General features: G+C 39.6%; 1 protein-coding gene across 1 annotated transcript in view; it reads right to left on the reverse strand.

The window, feature by feature from the left end:
• Positions 1-7,968, reverse strand: part of lsr (lipolysis stimulated lipoprotein receptor) — a 45,006-nt gene extending 37,038 nt beyond the window's left edge. The window contains exons 1-2 of the mRNA XM_064304791.1: positions 6,925-7,968; positions 6,328-6,414 (exon numbers count right to left, since the gene is read on the reverse strand). The gene's annotated coding sequence lies outside the window, so the exon portion shown is untranslated. The remainder of the gene's footprint in view (positions 1-6,327; positions 6,415-6,924) is intronic.
• Between the last annotated feature and the right edge of the window lie 13,054 nt (positions 7,969-21,022).

Here is a 21,022-nt window from a genome sequence, read left to right on the forward strand (position 1 = left end):
TTTCTGGTGGAGCTCCACGGCAATAGTCTGTTGCTGACGGCCGTATACGGGCTTGCGGTGGCAGGGTCAGTGCTGCTGCTTGGAGCCATTATCGGAGACTGGGTGGACAAAAAAAACCCGATTGAAAGGTGTGAGAAACTTAACTCATACGTAGGATCTTACTTATGAACATTTAAAATATATTTTTGTTGACAATAGTCATTTAGTTTGGTAATAAATTCATGTTTGAACATATTTGTCTGATATTTCCAGCATTGCGAAAGTCCATTTTAGAAATGTTGCGGGTGTCCATATTCATTATCCATACACACCAGGCCTTCGTGTAAATTGAGAGCATAACTGAGTTCGCATATCACTAATATTTTTTAATTCTATAATATTGACTAACTTCCCCATAGTTGGCAGTTAGTCATGTTTGTAGTCATATGTGTTAACAGCATGTATTATGAACTGCTTTGGTAAAGAAAGTTTGCCAAAGTATAAACTACTACTATCTGTTACTACTCTTATGCTGATAGAAATGCCCACATTGCAGATCAAGCAAAACATAATTGTACTGTACACAGCAAAGCACCATATATGCGCATTCATGTAAAATATAGGCTATATTAGATTGCACTCTGAGAAAAATGCAGTTAAGCATTTTTACAGTAAAGTATTTTCAAATTCTACATTTTCACAGTTATACACAGTTTCTGTAAATAACTTTGCATTCTCATTTCTCATATTAACACCAGTAAAAAATAACAATACCTACCTTAGGTGTTTCCTGTGGAATTGATCTCCTGGTGTGGTGGTGGGTGTCCGGAAGGGGGGGGGGGGGGTGTAGCAAAGGCAAAAAAGTTTAAGACTATGAAAACATAACCTCCATAACCTTGAGACTTCTTAAAGGTTTTTTTTTTTTATATATCTAAATCTATCTTATAGCTCTGACGAGCTCTTGATACAAGGAATAACAGTTTGCAAGAGCTAAAAAGTAGTTTTAGATGTACTTTGAAACCACAAAAGGTTTGTTAACCCTTGTATTGTTTGTAAATATTGAAGCAAAATAGGCCTGTATTTTGAGTTATGGTGGGGTGAGAACAATTAAAAGAGCACATTGTCCATCTAGAAGTTCTATCTTCAAGAATAGAGGACTATATAACCAAAATTGATACTCAAGAAAAGTTAAATATTGCACTTTAAAAGGGACACTTCTGCTAAATTAACTCAATTACCATGAAAAAATAGTACTTAGAATGTTTTATCTTTTTATTTAACAATATAATCTGAGCTGGGTCCACATTCAAAGCCCTCTCTCTCTGTCTCTCTCACACTCAATGACAGAGTTTACATGCATTGTCCATGCAAAAAAAAAAAGGAAAAAGTGAGAAAAATGGCTTTAAAGATTCTGTTCTGTTACATTCTAATTCTACTGAGACGCATGATACAAACATTTCCTAACTAACTTAGATGCTTGATTAATATATTTTTTATTCGCTAGTTTTATCTGTATTAATTTCTGGACATTGCAGCAGCTTGTGAGACTGCTCCTCTCGTTATAATAATAATCGTCATTAGAATGCAGCCCTCTTTGTCAGCTGTAGCAACTGTAGCCTAACTCTCAGTTTTGCTAGCTCACTACATTCACAAAACCTTAAAAATAAACACTTTCCCTTTCGTTTTCATGGGAAAGAAATCACAATGTTGTAGTATGGAAATGGAAGTAGTTGAATCACTCAAACATTTTAAATGCCCTAAAAAATTTTTTTTTTTTAATTCGCGCTGTTTTGGCGATTTGCCAACAATTTTCGGCCACGACATCTGACGGGCTTCTCCAGGTCACCATTTTAATCAGATGTATTGTACCATTATAACAGTAGCTCTAGATTTTTAAAAAGAAATGGTAGGCACGTAGCCTACGTAGCTCAACTGGAACAGGTTGCGCTTCGGCTCAAACAAACACTTTATTTTCAGATAACGTTACATATTTATCATATTTATCATACTTGTCCGATCAGACAACTACATGAGGCATTCCACTTGCCCGAACAGAGTTAGGATCCGCCAGTTGCCATCACCGAATGATAGTTAACGCCAGTGCTTCTTCTTTTGATTACCAACATTAATTTATTTTAAACAGTATGTATTTTGAGGAGTAGGTACCGGCACTTATTTTGGTCCAATTAAAACACTGGTTAACACTATGGTATTTTTGTAATATTTGAATCGTCGCTACCTACCTTTTCCTTGTCTGTCGGTGGCTGAAGAAAAAAAAGTGACGCTTTGACAGACCGTGCCACATTCGCGCGCTGCAAGTCTTCCGATCACCTCAGAAAGGAGCAAGCACGGAGCGCGCGGCCTAGGCTCTTTTTGAAAATAAATATGTGGACGCGACAGTATGGATTTGAAAGCGCATTTAGGCAGAAATATTTAGAAAGTTTAACATTTTAAATGTATGAATTTAATATATAGGCTATATACAATATATATATTTTTTTAATTTTATTATTTTTTAATTATTATGGTGTTGCGGCAACATTGCCCTCTTCATGAGAATAATTTCAGCTTGAGGCTTCAGAATTTCGGTTGAGTGCTGGGAATCTGCATTGGAATATACAGACTTGTATTCGACTTCTTATTTGGAAACCGTCAAGAAACAAAAAACCGCAGCTCAACAAGTACAAAGTTGTTCTATTTTATATTCCTTTCTAAAAAAAACAAAAAAGAATAAACTCAGTTTCCTCTTCTTTTTAGTACTGTTCAGTTATCATCTTCATCAATACTGTCATTATGCATTATTTCATCATCATTTTGAAGTTTTGCTGTTTCAAAATACCATACGATTTGGCCTAATTGACAATGTATCCAGTGTTTACAGATTATTAATAGGCCCATGCAATATCAACAATTTAATTGTAAATAACTTGCTGAGATGAATCAATAGCCGCATGTATTTGTGCAATTTCCCATTAATTTTAATATAGACGAAACTGTTCATTCAAAATACGTTTGTCTTAATTCAGTCTAAATTTGTTCTCTCACTCGGTTATCTGCGATCGTTCGCTTTTATTCAGTTTGGCGACGTCATAAAAAATGTCTAATTTGTAAGTTGCGAAGGACAAAATTTACATTTGCAAATGTTCAGCTAATGCGATCACGGTTCATTTTCACCTAACAAATATACGCTTTTTCTTATATTTCTACTGGGAAATAAAAAATTATATTTTTATCATGTAATGAATTGCGTCGTTTGAGAATTAAAAAAAAAAAGTAGCCTATATAAAAAATGCCTGTCATTAGTGAAATCAGTAGGCGTACATGTGTATTTTAGCGTATTATTGAGCCGGCCTTCAAATGCATTTTTTTTCCCCCAGAGCCTTTATTCTTACTTTATTGCAGTGTAGCCTATCCTGTCGCCGCAATTTTATTTTATTTATTTATTTATTTTTTTGATCAAAGATCAGAACATTGCGATTGCAACTACATTTATATAATGATACAATTATACAGACAACAGGATACAAGCGAAGCAAAGTACACACAAAAAGAAAAATAAATAAATAAAAGTACAGTAACTCGGGGGCTTAGCATAATATAGTCATGAGTTTTAATGGCGTTACAATGTTTACTCAGTTTAAGAGTTTCTATATATTGGTTAAAAGTGGCTCTGAATACAAAGAAGTTGGGTCTTTGGGCAGAGAATTTGCTGGTGTGTATATGATATTTACCGAATAATAACATTAGATTGATAATCTGCAAAGAATAGACATCATTAAGGTCATTTTTAGTAACTCCAAAAAAGACATGCTCTTTTTTCACATTGAAATTGGTGATTTCCCTGTGTATTAAGTTATTTATATCAGTCCAGAAGATACTGCTATATGCACATTCCCAAAAAAGATTAATTAAGGTTTCATCCTTGTTTCTACAAAAACTACAGCTAGCTTCAATATCAATCTTATATCTAGAGAGGTAGGTCTTAACAGGGTAGCATCGGTGCATTATTTTAATGACACTTCCTTAACCTTGTTAGTTAATAAATATTTTCTTGACAGTAACCATGATCATTTCCACTGGATGTTGTTAAATATGTTGTTCCAGAAAAATACTGCAGGGGAGGTAGTAACACTATCCCTGAGGAGTATATTCCTTATGCATTGGTTAGTAGCTTTGACACTCATTAAATGATATTCAGCATCAATATAAATGTTACCAGGGTCTAAGGAAGGAATCACTCTGTCTTCTCCTTTGGGCGCAGATGCCAGTAGTATTTTGGCACCAGTGGGAATTGCATCGAACACAGCAGCAAAATCCTTTGGATTGACTGGAAAATTATATAAATTAAGGAATTGTTCATACGTGAGTATATGGCCTGCAGAGCTGAACAGCTGACTAACTAAAAATATGTTTCTGTCAAACCATCTCCTATTGAATAGAGTCTTATTCTTAAATCGTATGTCAACATTGTTCCATATAAAATATTTATGTGGAGAAAAGTTATGCTTATACATTAGTGACCAGTTTAAGAGCATTTGTTTATGAAAAGCTGAAAGTTTTAGTGGAATCTTGGAAATACTGAAGGTGCACCTTTAACAAAAAAGGTAAGCCACCAACAGAATTAAAAATAACAGGAAGGTATAACATTCCAAATTGAGGGATTCTTGAGAAAAGCTTTGATCCAGTTTATCTTAAAGGTTATGTTTAAAGTGGAGAAATCTAGAGCACTAATACCACCCAAGCATGGCTTATTCATTAATACATTCTTTTTAATTAGGTGAGGTTTCTTTTTTCAAATAAAATTAAATAAGATTTGTCTATTTTAGTACAGCAATCTTCCAAAAATCGGTAAGTCCCTTTGAAGCCAGAGGTTTAATTTCTGTTCAATTGTTTTGATCAAAGGACTAAAATTTTCTAAAGATATTTAACTGTGTTTTTTACCGGTATGTTATGTAACCTTTCATCATCACATGTTTTAATGGGAAGAGGTTTGGAATCAGATTAATTAGACCTTGAGTCATGGTAGGGGGAAGGTGTCCATGATCAAAACTTTCCATGAATACCTTATGCAGGAAGGGTGATAATTCAACTGATAATTTTTCATAGAACTCGGCTGTTAGCCCATGAGTACCTGGAGACTTAGTAGGTTTGAGTTTACTTAGAGTCTTTAATATCATTTACAGTGATAGGCAAGTCACATATGCTTGTATTTTCTTTACTTAATGTTTTTACATCTTTTAAATTTTGGAGATAATTTTGTATGTCAGAAATTGAGGAACTTGAGTTATACAGTTTTTTATAGAAATTTTCACAGTGCTTAGAGATTCCAGGGGGTCTTCTATAATCGAATAATCAATTTTCAATTTTATTAGACGATTATTCTCCTGATGGTGCTTTTCTAGTTTAAAAAAATATGTTGAATTTCGTTCCCCTTCTTCGAGCCATTTTTTCCTAGAACGTATAAAAGCTCCTTTAGCTTTATAAATGTAAATGTTGTCTAATTTAAGTTGTAATTCTGCTAATTTTACTTTATTTTCCTCAGACATGTTACCAGGCGCCACATTAAGTGTTATAATATCTGCAATTAGTTGGGTTTCTACTTTTCTTCTGTTGTTCACTAATTCCGCTCCTGTTTTCATCAGCAAGCACCAGAGTTCAAATTTGAGGAGTTCCCAATTTATGCTAAATGCATTTTGAGTAAGACCTAATTGCCAGTACTTATTTATTTTCTCGAAGATATCCTTTTCTAAGGATGTGTGTGTTAATAAAGAGTTGTTAAGCTTCCAGTAACCAGTGTTCTTTGTTGAATGATGACCGGCAGACATAACTACTTCCAATAAGATAACTTTATGATCAGACAAGGGGGCCGGTAAGATTACAGCTCTAAGTGTAGAGTCCACCATAGTATGTGAAATTATCCATAGATCTATTTTGGATTTAAGAGAACCAGTTTTGTTTCCCCACATAAAATCTACCATATTTGGGTTCTTTAATCTTCATATATGTGTAAGGTTTAGCTTATACATGAAGTCTGTCAGGATGGCATTCGAATTGGCACTAGATTTTGCAGGCCATCTGTCGATGGTATCGTTTATAGTTAAATTAAAGTCTCCACCCAAAATTATTTTCATATTTGTATATTTCCCCAATATATATATATTCTATTTTAATATTCAATATTTCTATTAAATCTATGTTTTCTTTTTTCTTACTATACGCATATGTTGCCAAGCAAAAACAACTCCACATTAAGTGAAATAACCAAGAAGAGAAAGTGACCCAGTTGATCAGAGAGGGAGAAGAGGATTTTACCACTGAATCTATGTTTTAGTGTAGTGTAACACCTACCGAATGATTTGAGCCATGGGAGAGCCAAATTTCTTCACCCCATTGCGATTTCCAAAATTTAAAGTAATTTGCCTCTGAATGAGTGTCCTGTATAAAACAAAAATCTGCATTAAAACTTTTTGCATAAAGAAAAATAGCTTTTCGTTTTACCTTGTCCCTTGGTCCCTGAGTGTTGAACGAAACAACTGTTAAAGATGAAATAATGAAAATGGAAAAAACAACGAGCTGGAGTAAGCTATAGTGTAGCTAAGTGGCTTAATACCCTGAGAACTGAAGAGTAGTATTCTCTCTAGAACAGAACGCTCTCCTTTTTAAAACATAATATCATAGCAACGTTAGTAAGCAGGTTTCTATTAATTAGGTCCCACATGTTCTATTGTTCAAGACCGAGAACAACATATATATATATATATATATATATATATATATAAATGCAAGGAAATTAACTTGTGTAGGTTAGGTTAGAAAAAAAAAGTTTCACCTGTGACTTATAAAAACATTTTTTTTTTTTTTTTACTTGTTGTACTTAACATTACATAACCCAACAACAATGGGAATTTATATTGTCGCATTCCAAAATTGGATATGTTATCAAACCTGAATTGAGTGATCAACAGTTTGCACAGTCTGTTGGGGGATGAATCTCCTTCTTCTCGATGAAGGCTCTTACTCCGACGAAATAGGCTATCTTGCCTTCTTTTCTAGCCTTCTCCACTAACGGCCACAGCAGGTTACGTCTTGCCCTGTCATCTGGGGAGAAGTCTTCCTTGAAACGCAGTTTATTCTCTTGGAGATATGTTGAGTGTTTCGCAGCTTTCCAGACGCCGTCGCGGTAGTGCCTCATTGAAAACTGTAGAATAACACCTCTTGCTCGTTGCTTGTCCTGGTGAGCTTTTCCAAGCCGATGAACGCTGTCAGTCACATCAGGGAGTTCGTCCTTGAGGTCTGGAGCAGTTTTCTGACAAATGGAGATCACCTTTTTCCGAACGTCCTCCCCTTCCTCTTCGACGAGACCAAACAGGCGCAAGTTCCAGCGTCTTTTATACCGTGAGAGTTCTAACACCTTGTTTTCCATCTCAGCCAATTTTCGTTCGGTTTTACCAACTCTGATGACCGTATTCTCCATCTTTCTTTTTAGATCTTTTACTTCAGCGAAGACAGATTCGACTGATTCTTTCAAGTTTTCAATACCTGCCTGCAAGCCATCTGCTCTCTCACTTATCGCCACTGTTAGTTTTGTAATGATGCTTTGAGCAACATCATCTTCGAATATTTTCCTGTTTTTGGTAGTTGGGGTTTTCAATGGAGAGTCTGGATGTGATGAGGTGCACCAGCGTTTGGAGACTTACGTTTGTTCCCGTTGTTAGCCATGAGCTACACTGCACGAGATCCGGATCACAAAAAGTTAGCTAGCTAGCTAGTTGGGAAAAGTCCGTGTCTGTACTAATACTAATCCTGAAATGTCAATGCAAGATTGATGTTTGGAATGAAATCAATGCCAGTTACTAATGTCTTACTTGTTTCGAACAAGTTATTTGATATTAATCAAGTCTAAGTTGCTATATTAAAAATAAATTTAGGAGAGGATTCTGTCGCGTTCTGTAGATTACGCCGCCATCTTGGCTCCCCATTCAAATGCTTCCGAAACACTCTTCCGTTTGTCATAATGAAGGTTTCTGTAACAATTTGGATTTTCCAGGGTGGCGTCGTTAGAGATGGAGGGACCTTGTGGAGGCCTTATGCACCACTTGGCGTGATGAGGCCAAGTAACTTTGTCATAATAAAGGTATAGGCTTACCACGTATCTATTCAATTTAAAACAATTTTACGAACAGAGGAGAATATTCTAAATAAGCTATTTTTTTAGACTAAATGTATAATTTATATAAAGTATGAAATAAATATTTTACATTTTAAATTGATTCGACTGACTGATTGGTTTACCACCAGTAAATGAGTATGCACACACACAGACACACAAACACACGGGCCACTTTATTTAGGTTTAGACCATTTATTTTTATTTGTAATTTGCCAAGTGTTCTTGTTATTTGTTTTCATACAGCCTGTAGCCTATGTTGCTATGCAAGTAGGCGCACGCGTTTCTGTCTGTGTAGCACGATTTAGTCAATGAAAAATTAAAAATAAACGAAATGACGTGTGTGGGTTAACCTATCGCTGTGTTGGTATATTTTCAAGATTTCGTTTTTAATTGTCTGACCGAAGGGTAATAATATCACGTCTCCCTATGAGCGACGGGATGCACTTTCAATAGCCTACCTGAAGATTACTTTCCGTATAGTGCTGAAAAAGAAAAATCTTTAAAAAAAAAATGTAATACGGCACAATATACATTTTCAAATATAACATACATGCTAGGAGACAAACATTTATATCAGGACCATCCTTCGTTTATTTGGCGTTTTTAAACAAAATAATAGGGGAGACCTGGTACAATTTCAGTACTTTAAAAAAATGAATTGCTTCACTGTAATAAAATAAAATAAATCCTCTCAGATAACAGTAAAATAGTGGCAGCAGAGTCATAAGAAATATAGGCCTACTGTAATTCTACATTGTTCATACTGTAAATAAATGTACAGTATATTACTATAATAATGAAATTAATTTTGTATTTATTTCAATTTACAGTAAAATAGCGGCAGCAGAGTAACGAGCAATTTACTGCGATTATTTTTATTTCTCACTTGGGCGAATAAATTTAAACTTTCGCATGCTTTTGCATGGGGGGGAGGGACGAATATATATATATATATATATAAGGACGTGCACAAGGCCGGGCTAAAGTTGCCCGAGCAACAGCCAATTTGCCCTCTTTGGCTGAGCTGCCCCTCTGGAGGATAATAATAATAATAATAATAATAATAATAATAATAATAATAATTTTATTTTTGCTGTTGTGGCATTGGCTGCAAAATGGTCCGGGTGACGCAATGACATTCTAAAACAGCTGTTATATCCATTGTGACGTACTTAACATTTCGTTACAGCGCCAGTTTCTGCGATAAAGATTCTAAGACAACTCAGCAATTTTTCTGGTTTAACGGGTTATTTTCCAGCATGAAACGCAATCGTATCAGTAAACGGCTACACATGTAATCTAACTTTCAAGTAGTTGGCTACCTCCCTGGATATGAAGTAAATGTTTTTACTAATAAATAATAATAATAAATGCAATTTTATCCACGGAAATAGCTATACAAAAAAGGCAAAATAAATGTCGTGGTCGCGATCGCCGTCGAAGACGTCAGAAGGAAATGTCAGTGACTAAAAAAAATAAAATAAAAAAAAGTTGGCTCTCACAACATTACCTACTGATCGTAGATAAGATCACTGTGAGGTTGCTTTCCGTAGAGGATTTCAGCTACATACTCCCCTAGCCTATTACTGAAAATGCTGTAGAGGTGGCTAGCTAGAAGTGCATAACGGCGTATGAGTGCTGTGCGTTGTGTTGATGGTAGCGTAGCGCTGGCTAGCTCTAGGAGCTAGCTAATTGTTGAATAGTCTACTTAGCTACACCACTATATCAATACATATTATATATATTGATATAGTGGTGTAGATTTCGGGGGGACGCAGTGGATACGTTCCCCTCAATATTTAGAAGGGGGTTGCCCCTTTTTCAGGTTAGAGCAACAGCCCCTCAAAATGTCTGTGCTCGTCCCTGTGTGTGTGTATATATATATATATATTATTGACCATGAAACAACTGCGTAAAATACTGTCAGAACCGTACGGAATGATGGGAAATCATTCAGCATCTTACATTCACATTCACGAACACACTTGTACCAATAAACATACTATCATTCACGCAACAGAAAGCCTGGGCAGCGAAATACATAGGCCTACATACCAATACAAATTGGACATACACACACCTATTCAATCAATCTTGACTGTGAGAGAGCCATCCACACATATGTTTGGCCTGTTCATGTAGTGCATGCTTATACACAGGGCCAAGTGACTTGAAAGAACTGAGGAAATATTGGGTAGCATTGCTTTGAGATACATCTTATGTCATTTCGGTGAGGCAAGATAGCCTATATTGTTTGTAGTATCGTAACTTGGCGTCATTTTGATATCAATACTTTTTAGTAACTTGGCATTTTTGTACGTTGAAAACGTGTTTTTTATGAGATATCAGTTCTTTTTGCAAAGCGTTTTATTATGAGAGTGAGAAATGCGACCCTGCAAGAAACAGTTGTGGATTATGGCTATCGTTGTGTGAATCTGTACAGTCTGATGAGCGTGTACCGTTCAGCAGTTTCGGTTTGCTATATATGTGAAAACAGTGGCTGTGAGAAAGGATGCAGTGGCGTAAGCGTAAACGCATCAGGAACGCAGATGGAATATGGTATGTACTCACGGATTTGACGTCCATCCAACGAGCCTTGACTGACAAAATAATCAACACGCCCGTAGAATTATAACTCCCTAGGTCGCAACTTGTGTAGCCTTCGGTCCTGCTCCATTGTCTGTTATTTCGTGGAGATGCACTTTTAGTGTTTGTAAGGTTTATCCTTCTGTCCTGCTCCATTGTCTGTTATTTCGTGGAGATGCACTTTTAGTGTTTGTAAGGTTTATAAGGCATTTTGATGCTTATCTGCAGGTAGGAATCCTCTTCGCTGTTTTGCTAAAGTAGAACCGGAAAACATGATAGTGGAGAATAGGAGCAGACGCATATGTCCCAGCAGGATTTGCATATGAGAGAATAACAACAGTGTGAGAGAAATTAAAATGAAATTACGAAATTCCGTAGTTGAAACAATATGTTTTTAGCAGAATGGGCATGTAGGTGAAGGTTGACATGATCACGGAGTATACTGCGAAGTAAATGGAGTGACCATGAGCGAGCTTATCAAATGGTAACAGTCGGTATTTAACGTTAGTTGTTGAAGTGGAGGGTTAAATAACATTGCACACATTATTTGCCTGTAATGTAATCTATTGCACGAATGTGTTATTCTCATGTTCAGTGCTAGTAGTTATACTTATGAGTGAATCATGATTTTAAATGTAATGTTTCAATGCGGAGTTGCAGAACGTACATACGTAGTAATTGTGTGTAGCCTATGTGGCTAGATAGAGAACAGGGCGAGGTAACATGAATGTAGAAACGTGGCGTTTGCTGATATGAAGGTTTTGTACGGTAGCCAAGTGAAGAAATATAGTTAGTAGAAATGGCACAGTGGTGAACTGGTGTAACTTTTAAATAAAAGGAATACATTTGCGTCATGAAATGCATATGGGTGGCCGTGAGTGAGTGAGGTTTACCAGTCTGTGACTTCGTTAGCTAATGCCATAGCTATGCAATGCGTGAAATATCATTAGCGAACCTGCCGGTGGTTTTAAAGGAGAACTCAAGCCAGTAAGCACAGAAGAGCTTCCGTTGAATCCATATGGCTTAGCAATATTGTAGCCGGTAAATAACTGAACGTACAGACGGTAAGTCATAATGCATATATCTTAGCAATATTGTAGCCGGTTAATAAGTGAACGGTGAACGGTGGGTAGATGTGGTGCAAAAGCAATAATTAAGAAGTAGTAGACAATTATTAGTGAGGGTCGAAGCAAGTTAAAGAAACGTGTTCCAAGCTGGGCTTGAACATACGAACCAGTGTTCCCAAGCCTGTAACCGTACCCACTAGGCCACGGACGGACTAGCTGTTCAAACTGCAGAGTTGCAGAATGTAGTAGTAATTGTTTGTAGCGTATGTGCCTAGATAGAGAACAGGGCGAGGTAACATGAATGTAGAAACGTGGCGTTTGCTGATATTAAGGTTTTGTACGGTAGCCAAGTGAAGAAATATAGGCTAGTTAGTAGAAATGGCACAGTGGTGAACTGGTGTAACTTTTAAATAAAAGGAGTACATTTGCATCATGAAATGCATATGGGTGGCCGTGAGTGAGTGAGGTTTACCAGTCTGTGACTTCGTTAGCTAATGCCATAGCTATGCAATGCGTGAAATATCATTAGCGAACCTGCCGGTGGTTTTAAAGAAGAACACAAGCCAGTAAGCACAGAAGAGCTTCCGTTGAATCCATAATGCTTAGCAATATTGTAGCCGGTCAATAACTGAACTTACAGACGGTAAGTCATAATGCATATATCTTAGCAATATTGTAGCCGGTTAATAACTGAACGGTGAACGGCGGGTAGATATGGTGCAAAAGCAATAATTAGAAGTAGTAGACAATTATTAGTGAGGGTCGAAGCAAGTTAAAGAAACGTGTTCTAAGCTGGGCTTGAATCTACGACCCCATGTTCCCAAGACTGTAACCTTACCCACTAGGCTACAGGCGGACTAGCTGTTTGAACGGGAAATGTTTCAGAGTAAAAATGTATGGGTATTTTGCGTGTGTATGCACGTTTTTGATTGGGTCGTGTAGGTGCAGATTTGGCTGGTGTCAGTGAAATGTCCAATAGGGAGACATGTTGTTAGTGGGATAGGCGGCAGGAAAAATAAGAATGAGAAGAAGAAGAAGGAGGAGAAAACGCAAAATCCCCTTAGTTTGGGGCTTTATTGTGTGGACATGTGAAGTTGTTTATGAAATCTGTCTGTTGAAATGGGGTCAGAATGTACAGAATTTAATGTTTTTAAGGGCTGAGTGTCTGTGGCTGTTGTGGTTATTTCTGTGGGGAACCCTGAAAAGTGCCAAACTCTCGGTGCTGTATAGGTATGGGGCATGCCCCCGCCAAGGCGTAACTTGGCGGGATGGCATACCTGCCATCCCAATTGGCGGGATGGCATACCTGCCATCCCAATGTCCAATAGGTGGAGCCAACGAGCAAGCCGAAGATCGACTCTGTGGGAGGCCCATTAGCGAGGCCTGCTGTCCTCAAGTGGATTCTACTTCCCAGTACGCGTGCGCCCCATCTGAAACACAGCGAAATCGTGTCAAATTTTTTCTTTCTTTCTTTCTTTTATCTTGTCAAATAAGTGACTCGGTGCCAATAACACTGTAGGACACACAAACAGCGGTGGGACCTAACTACCACGCTATAACCTCTCCACCAGACCGGTGCTTGGCTCCACTGGCAACCTTGACTTTTTATCCACTGAAAGACGTCACGCTAAGAACAATAGGCTAAATCGAGCTAATTAAAGAACCAGCTGGTTTCCGAATCAGTCCGATGATCAATTACATCAAATTAATACAAGCAGCTCCAGGCTGCAGAAAGACATAATTAAATCAAGCACTTGCCCTGGCTTACAGATACTTGCAAATGAATGGGATGATTTGATTAGTTTGAGGGAACACAGCATTGCAGTGAAGTGAGGAGCTTTGGGCCATATGAACAGCACGACACAATTGATGAGAAATGTGTTAGCTCTTTGATTTGTCTCTCCATATTGCTTTTACGGGAGTCTTGGCTGGGAATCAATCAAAAACAAATTTTAAAAAAATAGCAACAACCTCTTATAAACCCTGAGGTGGAGCCCTGGAGAGCAAAACACGGCGGCGAAACGTTACAGTGATGATGTCACAGTGCTCAGCTGATGGGGATACAGCACACTTTTTAGTGGACAAGAGAGTAAAAGTGAGCTTGGCCTGGTTCACAAACAAGTGAAAGGTCCTCTGCTTTTGTACATCTGCAACCACAGGGCAACCTTTGACCGGCTGACTGAGTTTCTGTGACGGTCCATTCAGGTGATCACTGGTGTGGGACGGTGCCCGTTCCCGGCCGAGGCACGGAACCAATCACAGCCGAGGTAATTACCAGCCCAACTAGCAGCTCACAGGATCTTGTGCGTCACTGCCAATTTACCAAAACTCGAAAATTTGACAGGGCTGATTTCCTGTAGCTTGAGAAGCAAGTTTCATTATCTATCCTGTTTCGCCAGCGTCTCTAACACTCAAACTGCACAGACAAGTCAAGGCCTTTGCCTCCGGAAGGTCATGCCCGTTGAACAGGGAGCAAACAAAACACGCCGGCCTCTTTTTGTCATTGGCTCGGTAAACATGCGCTATTACTCCGTAGGGAAATGAGGACCGCTTTGGTGCCCAGTGGCACGCTGCAAGAATGCAAGAGGTGTGCAAAAATAAATAAATAAATTTAAAGCAAGCCCAGCATGAAAATCTTGAAAGAAAAAAAAATTAGGAGGACATCTGCAGACAGAGAGCGCTTCGTTCAAAAACCGTCCCACCAGTGTCAGCGTGTCAGCATTGTCAGTTGAATCGTGGATGCAAGTGAGCATTTAAATAAGACAGTCGTCCGATCGAACGCGATACGAATACACAATGTGTGTGAATAATCTTTTTGATTTTCTCAGAAGCGCAGCGCGTCTACAGCGTTGATATTGACAAGAGGTTGCTGGTTGGATCCTGAGGCTGAGAAAGGGTGCCAGGGCGAGGATGCGCTTCTCCAGCGCAAAGAATCTCTAAACGAAGAAGACGAAGATGTACACGAAGGTGCTTAATATTTTATTCGCAACATTTAAAAATTTGTCTGAGTGTACTTAATGTTTAATATTGCTTTAAAAAAAATTTTTTTATCCTAAACTTAGCATGTCCCTTAGGCCTCAAAGTCATCGCTGCAATACTTGTGCTCCACTGGCTGTTCAAGGAGGATCCAGAGGGCCTGTGGACTATGTCATTGACACTGTATGAGTGAGACGCCTGCATAATAATACATTAATTTTCCTTTATTTAAACAGGTAGTCTCATTGAGATCGAGATCTCCTTTTCAAGAGAAACCTGCTTGTACATGTTAAAACACATTCAACAGACAAGTGCATAAAAAATGTTTTTTTTTATTTAAAAAATACACGAGAGGGAATGCTATACAGAGAGATATATAGAGATGCTATATAGAGATTCTGGCACTACCGTGATGCAGTCACAGGCATGAGACTGAAGGCAGAGTACCATAGATCCCTGTACCTCAAATCCATCTTCGGAGGCTGAGAACTGCCGGTCCACCCTAGCTTCTCAGTGGTGGGATGAACTTTCTGTTCCTCTATGAACCACTCGGTCATTGCCCATCTTCCGTCGTGGTCTGAAGGCTCACCTCTTCAGACTGTAGCTAGACCAAGCGGCCAAAACCAGACTTCGTTTTTGAAGCTCATTTCCTGGTGTTGTAGTTCCTGGTTGCTCACTAGCGCCACTACGGATGGCTCCAGTATAGGTGTTTTCATATCCGGTTTCCATGTAAGTCTACGGTACAAATGCGATCAAAATACAAAGTCAATAATTTTTTCTCACAAGAACAAATAGTCATAATAGGTGTATTTTATTCGTCTTATGACTGTCCATGGGTCGATTTCATGATTTATTGCGTCATTTGGGCACAGTGCCAATATTTGTTCTGGACCAATGAGGTACAGCTTGCGTCACTTCCGGATTACTGCAGAGGACTGAGCTACGGTAGGGGCTACAATCTGTGGTCACTGGGGTGGGAGGTGGCGTCTCATGGCCTTGACATTGCGGCTCCGACCACGGTCTACCTGTGCGAAGTCAGAGAATGCAGGCATCCCATTTTGTAGTGGTTTCATTATAGCGTGTGCTATTTACAGCTGCACTAGACGACCATAAAATAATCCTCCTCTGAAGTTTTGCGGTAGCCGAGTCATTTTTACTATTTCCTTTAGCCCACTTAACCAAATTAGTTGGCAGAAAGCGTAATCAGCTAACGCTTATTTGCTATATGTGGTAGTCCAGTAGTAGCCTATGCTAAAACAGTTCGCAACTTCGGCTACCAAGCCATTTGACTAGCTAGCTAACCCTAACCGGCAAATATTCCATCTGTCAAACGTATTTCACGGCTTGTCAGTCGTGTACATTCCGTAAATGTCTACCTGGGCTAGGCTGCACGAATGTGACAAAGCTAGAAGCTAGCAAGAAAATAATAATAATTAGAAATTCAATGTACATTATTTTTGTCTTTATGCATTAGGTGGAAAACTTGCTCTTCAAAGTGCGTTGTCATATTTACGCCTGTAGATCAGTTATTAAAATACTTGGTAGATTTGTTAATCACCGCTGACAGTGTTAATTTTTATTCGGTAAAAAGTGACTTGCAAACGATCGGTCAGCTAGCGTCACCCAGCAAGTAAACACCACAAACGGCGATGGAGTAGTAGCAGTTAATGGCTCATTAACGGACTGGCGAAAACCTACGACGATAACTTGCTTGGTTAACAGCGGGTCTACCAGACAGTTGTATGAAAATTAGCCTAGTCAAATCACTAGTAGTCTACACATCTCTGATTGATTGACCATCAGTGCAGTCGATGTTCTTCCCCTGTAGTTCATATTGCTAATGCGTGAGCTAACCACGGATAGCTTACCTAGCTCACTGGCAAGCTGATATGCTAGCTAAGCATATTCGTTTTGCTGAGAAACATAAATTGAAGATAACTGAACATAATTGTATTATTAATGTCATACATATAACGTGATTACATGACACAGTACAGTCACGGATGGAAATTAAACTCCGTAAACATTTGATCATATATTTTAAAACATAACGGCAGACAGTCAGCTAGCCTCAAGTTCGTTCTGCAATCGTTCGTTCAGGTTGATGGGCTTTTCCGAACCGGACTGTTAATCACATTATAAAAATCACAAGACCGTTTAACTCTATGGTTTTGGCTCCAAATCGAGAACATGGCCGCGCCCGCCATTGAGCTTCAAAACGTGTTTTACACAAGCGGCCAAAACCAGACTTTTTTTTTGTTTGGCACAATTGCTTTCGAACATCTAGTTTGCCAAAGTTTAAAATCATTCAAAAGAAGCAACATAATCCGCTCGCTGGCACAGTGAAAACGCTGAAGAGGTTATGGGCACTCAGACAACAGGCCGATGCTGTGGTCCAGAGCTTGCGCGCAATCCTGATGCTCTAGTGTTGTCGGACGTAGGTCTTCCATTACAGTGTGTTGCAAAACAGCCGCGCGAATTTGAACTGAAATGCACTCGCATTTCCTAACAAACCGCCCGGCTCCAGATATTGTTTTTGGCACGGTTTCGAGACAAAAACGATATCTGGAGCCGGGCGGTTTGTTTGGAAATGCGAGTGTATTTCACTTCAAATTCGCGCGGCTGTTTTGCAACACACTGTAATGGAAGTCCTACATCCGATAACACTAGATAGCCGATGAATGTAAACACTGCGTTATCGCAGATTGGTGCACGTGTTTCAAAGTTGCGTGCGCTTGTTGCCATGGAGACAGGGAGACAGCGCAATGGAGCCAACGAGTAGGTACATAGGAGATGAATCGCAAGAGTGTTTTTTGTTTGTTTGTTTTTTTAAATTTTTTTTTATTAAAGTACATCGATATGGCAAAGCTTTAGCGGTTTAGAAGCGTACATTATATCTAATATAAAAAAATAAAAAACCATCACACTTTTTTCCTTGTGACATTGAAAATGAGGGGGAGTGTAACTGGTCGAACAATGAGGAACAATGAAGAAAGGGAGGGGCAGCTCCCTCCAAAAAGCAAAACTTCTCAGAAAAAGCATTTTTTGTACACTTCTATGCTCACAATCTAAACTTCATTCTTATGGATGTGGCATCCTCACTGTGTTGTGTTAAAGAGTTTTTTTTTTTGTTTTTTTTTTGTTTGGCACAATTGCTTTCGAACATCTAGTTTGCCAAAGTTTAAAATCATTCAAAAGAAGCAACATAGAGGTTATGGGCACTCAGACAACAGGCCGATGCTGTGGTCCAGAGCTTGCGCGCAATCCTGATGCTCTAGTGTTGTCGGACGTAGGTCTTCCATTACAGTGTGTTGCAAAACAGCCGCGCGAATTTGAACTGAAATGCACTCGCATTTCCTAACAAACCGCCCGGCTCCAGATATTGTTTTTGGCACGGTTTCGAGACAAAGCGTTGAGTAACGAACCCTTCTTCGATACAATTCAGAGGACAGCTTCATTGCTCATTGCTTCAAAAAGTTCCACTTAACGATCACTACTATGGTGAGTGACAGGCAAAGTGACCAGGACATTGGAAAAATCCTGAGCTTTCTTTTAGCTAATGACATGGATGGGGCATTCTGTAATCTTTCTACTCTGTGTTGAACATACATGATAAGCTTTTCTTGTCTTAAGCTATAAAACACCACTTGTGAACTGGCATACAAAGTTTCATGAAGTTTAGCTACACAGTCAACTATTGGTGATTAAGAAAACATTTTACCTGTCTGCAGGTTAGGCCAAATATGAGAAATGCGTTTGTGTGTGCGTGTGTGTGTGCGCATGCGTGCGTGTGTGTGAGAGTGTGTGTGTGAGCATGTGTGTGCGCATGCGTGCGTGTGTGTGAGTGTGTGTGCGTGCACATGCATGTGTGTGCGTGTGTGCATGTGTATGAGTGTGTGTGTGTGTGCATGCATGTGCGTGAGTGTGTGTCTGTGTGTGAGTGTGTGCACGTGCGTGCGTGTGAGTGTGTGCACGTGAGTGTGTGTGCGCATGTGTGAGTGCGTGTGCGTGTGTGTGTGAGTGTGCACGTGAGTGCGTGTGTGCGTGTGTGTGTCTGTGTGTGAGTGTGTGCACGTGAGTGTGTGTGCGCATGTGTGAGTGTGTGTGCGCATGTGTGAGTGAGTGTGTGTGCGTGTACGCATGTGTGAGTGAGCGTGTGTGCGTGCGTGTGTGTGTGTGTGTGTGAGTGAGCGTGTGTGCGTGCGTGTATGTGTGTGTGAGTGTGTGCACATGAGTGCGTGTGTGTGTGTGTGTGTGCACGTGAGTGCGTGTGCGCATGTGTGAGTAAGTGTGAGTGCGTGTGAGTGAGTGTGTGTGCTTGTGTGTGTGTCTGTGTGAGTGTGTGTGCGTGCGTGTGTGTGTGTGTGTGTGTGTGCGTGCGTGTGTGTGTGTGTGTGAGTGTGTGTGCGTGCGTGTGTGTGTGTGTGTGCGTGCGTGCGTGTGTGTCTGTGTGTGAGTGTGTGTGCGTGCGTGTGTGTGTGTGTGTGTGTGTGGCATAGGGGATGGATGTATAAGTGGACAGCGGGGAGGTTTGCTCACCGTGGTGTGAAAGCCCAGCTCTGCCCCTGCTGCTGAGTCCTTGTGCAGTCACAGGTGCCCATGCAGGCCGGCGTCCAGGTAGGTGTTCTAGCAGAAGAACCAGGAGACGGTGTAGCACATGGTGAAGAGGAGCCAGCGGTACCGGAGGTCCATAAAGGACGTGACGACAGAGCGAGGGCGGGGGGGGTCGGTGCCTGATAGGGGCTGCCACAGCTGTCATTTGGCACGTGGGGCTGCCCCACGGACTCCAGCGAAACAGCTGGGCCGGGTCCCATCCCCGTAGCGGGCCCATAGATGCTGGAGTGCCCACCGTGTAGAGCAGTGGTAACCAACCCTGCTCCTGTTCCTCCACCGTCCTGTAGGTTTTCTGGTAAAGGCATCTGAACTGAATATTGTGTGTAAGTCTGTTGGACTCTTCTCACCGACCGGGGGAATTTACGGTAATTTCCACCACAATACTCTCCTTGCTTAAGGCCAAGTGACTTGAAAGAATTGAGGAAATATTGGGTAGCATTGCTTTGGAATACATGTTATGAAATTTCGGTGAGGCAAGATAGCCTATATTGTTTGTAGTACCGTAACTTGGCGTCATTTTGATATCAATACTTTTGAGTAACTTGGCATTTTTGTACGTTGAAAACGTGTTTTTTATGAGATATCATTTCTTTTTGCAAAACGTTTTATTACGAGAGTGAGAAATGCGAAGTGACCCTATAAGAAACGGTTGTGGATTATGGCTATCATTGTGTGAATTTGTACAGTCTGATGAGTGTGTACGTTTAGCAGTTTCGGTTTGCTATATATGTAAAACAGTGGCTGTGACAAATCATGCGGTGGCATTATTGTAAACGCATCAGAAAAGGTGAAATATGACCAGTGTAGCTATGTAGGCTACTCACGGATTTGACGGGCATCCAACGAGCCTTGATTGACAAAAGAATCAGCAAGCCCGTAGAATTAGAGCTGCCTAGGTCGCAACTTGTGTACCCTTCTGTCCTGCTCCGTTGTCTGTTATTTCGTGAAGATGCACTTTTAGTGTTTGTAAGGTTTATAAGGCATTTCGATAGGCTTATCTGCAGGTAGGAATCCTGTTCGCTGTTTTCCTAAGCTAGAACCGGAAAAGTTGATAGTGGAGAATAGGAGCAGACGCATATGTCCCAGCAGGCTTTGCATATGAGAAAATAACAAGTGTGAGATAAATTAGGCGGAATGATGAAATTGCGTAGTTGAAACAATATGTTTTTTAGCAGAATGGGCATGTAGGTGAAGGTTGACATGATCACAAACTATAGTGCGAAGTAAATGAAGTGACCATGAGCGAGGTTAGTTTCCTTATCAAACGGTATATATAACAGTCTGTATATTACATTAGTTGATGAAGTGGAGGGTTAAATATCGTGTGCAATCTATTTCACTAATGTGTTTTTCTCATGTTCAGTGCTAGTAGTTATACTTATGAGTGAATCATGATTTTAAATGTAATATTTTAATGCGGAGTTGCAGAACGTACATACGTAGTAATTGTTTGTAGCCTATGTGGCTAGATAGAGAACAGGGCGAGGTAACATGAATGTAGAAACGTGCCGTTTGCTTACAAGAAGGTTTTGTACGGTAGCCAAGTGAAGAAATATAGTTAGTAGAAATGGCACAGCGGTGAACTGGTGTAACTTTTTAATAAAAGGAATACATTTGCCTTCATGAAATG

The sequence above is a fragment of the Anguilla rostrata genome, chromosome 1 (assembly GCF_018555375.3).
Source record: "Anguilla rostrata isolate EN2019 chromosome 1, ASM1855537v3, whole genome shotgun sequence".
NCBI lineage: Eukaryota > Metazoa > Chordata > Actinopteri > Anguilliformes > Anguillidae > Anguilla > Anguilla rostrata.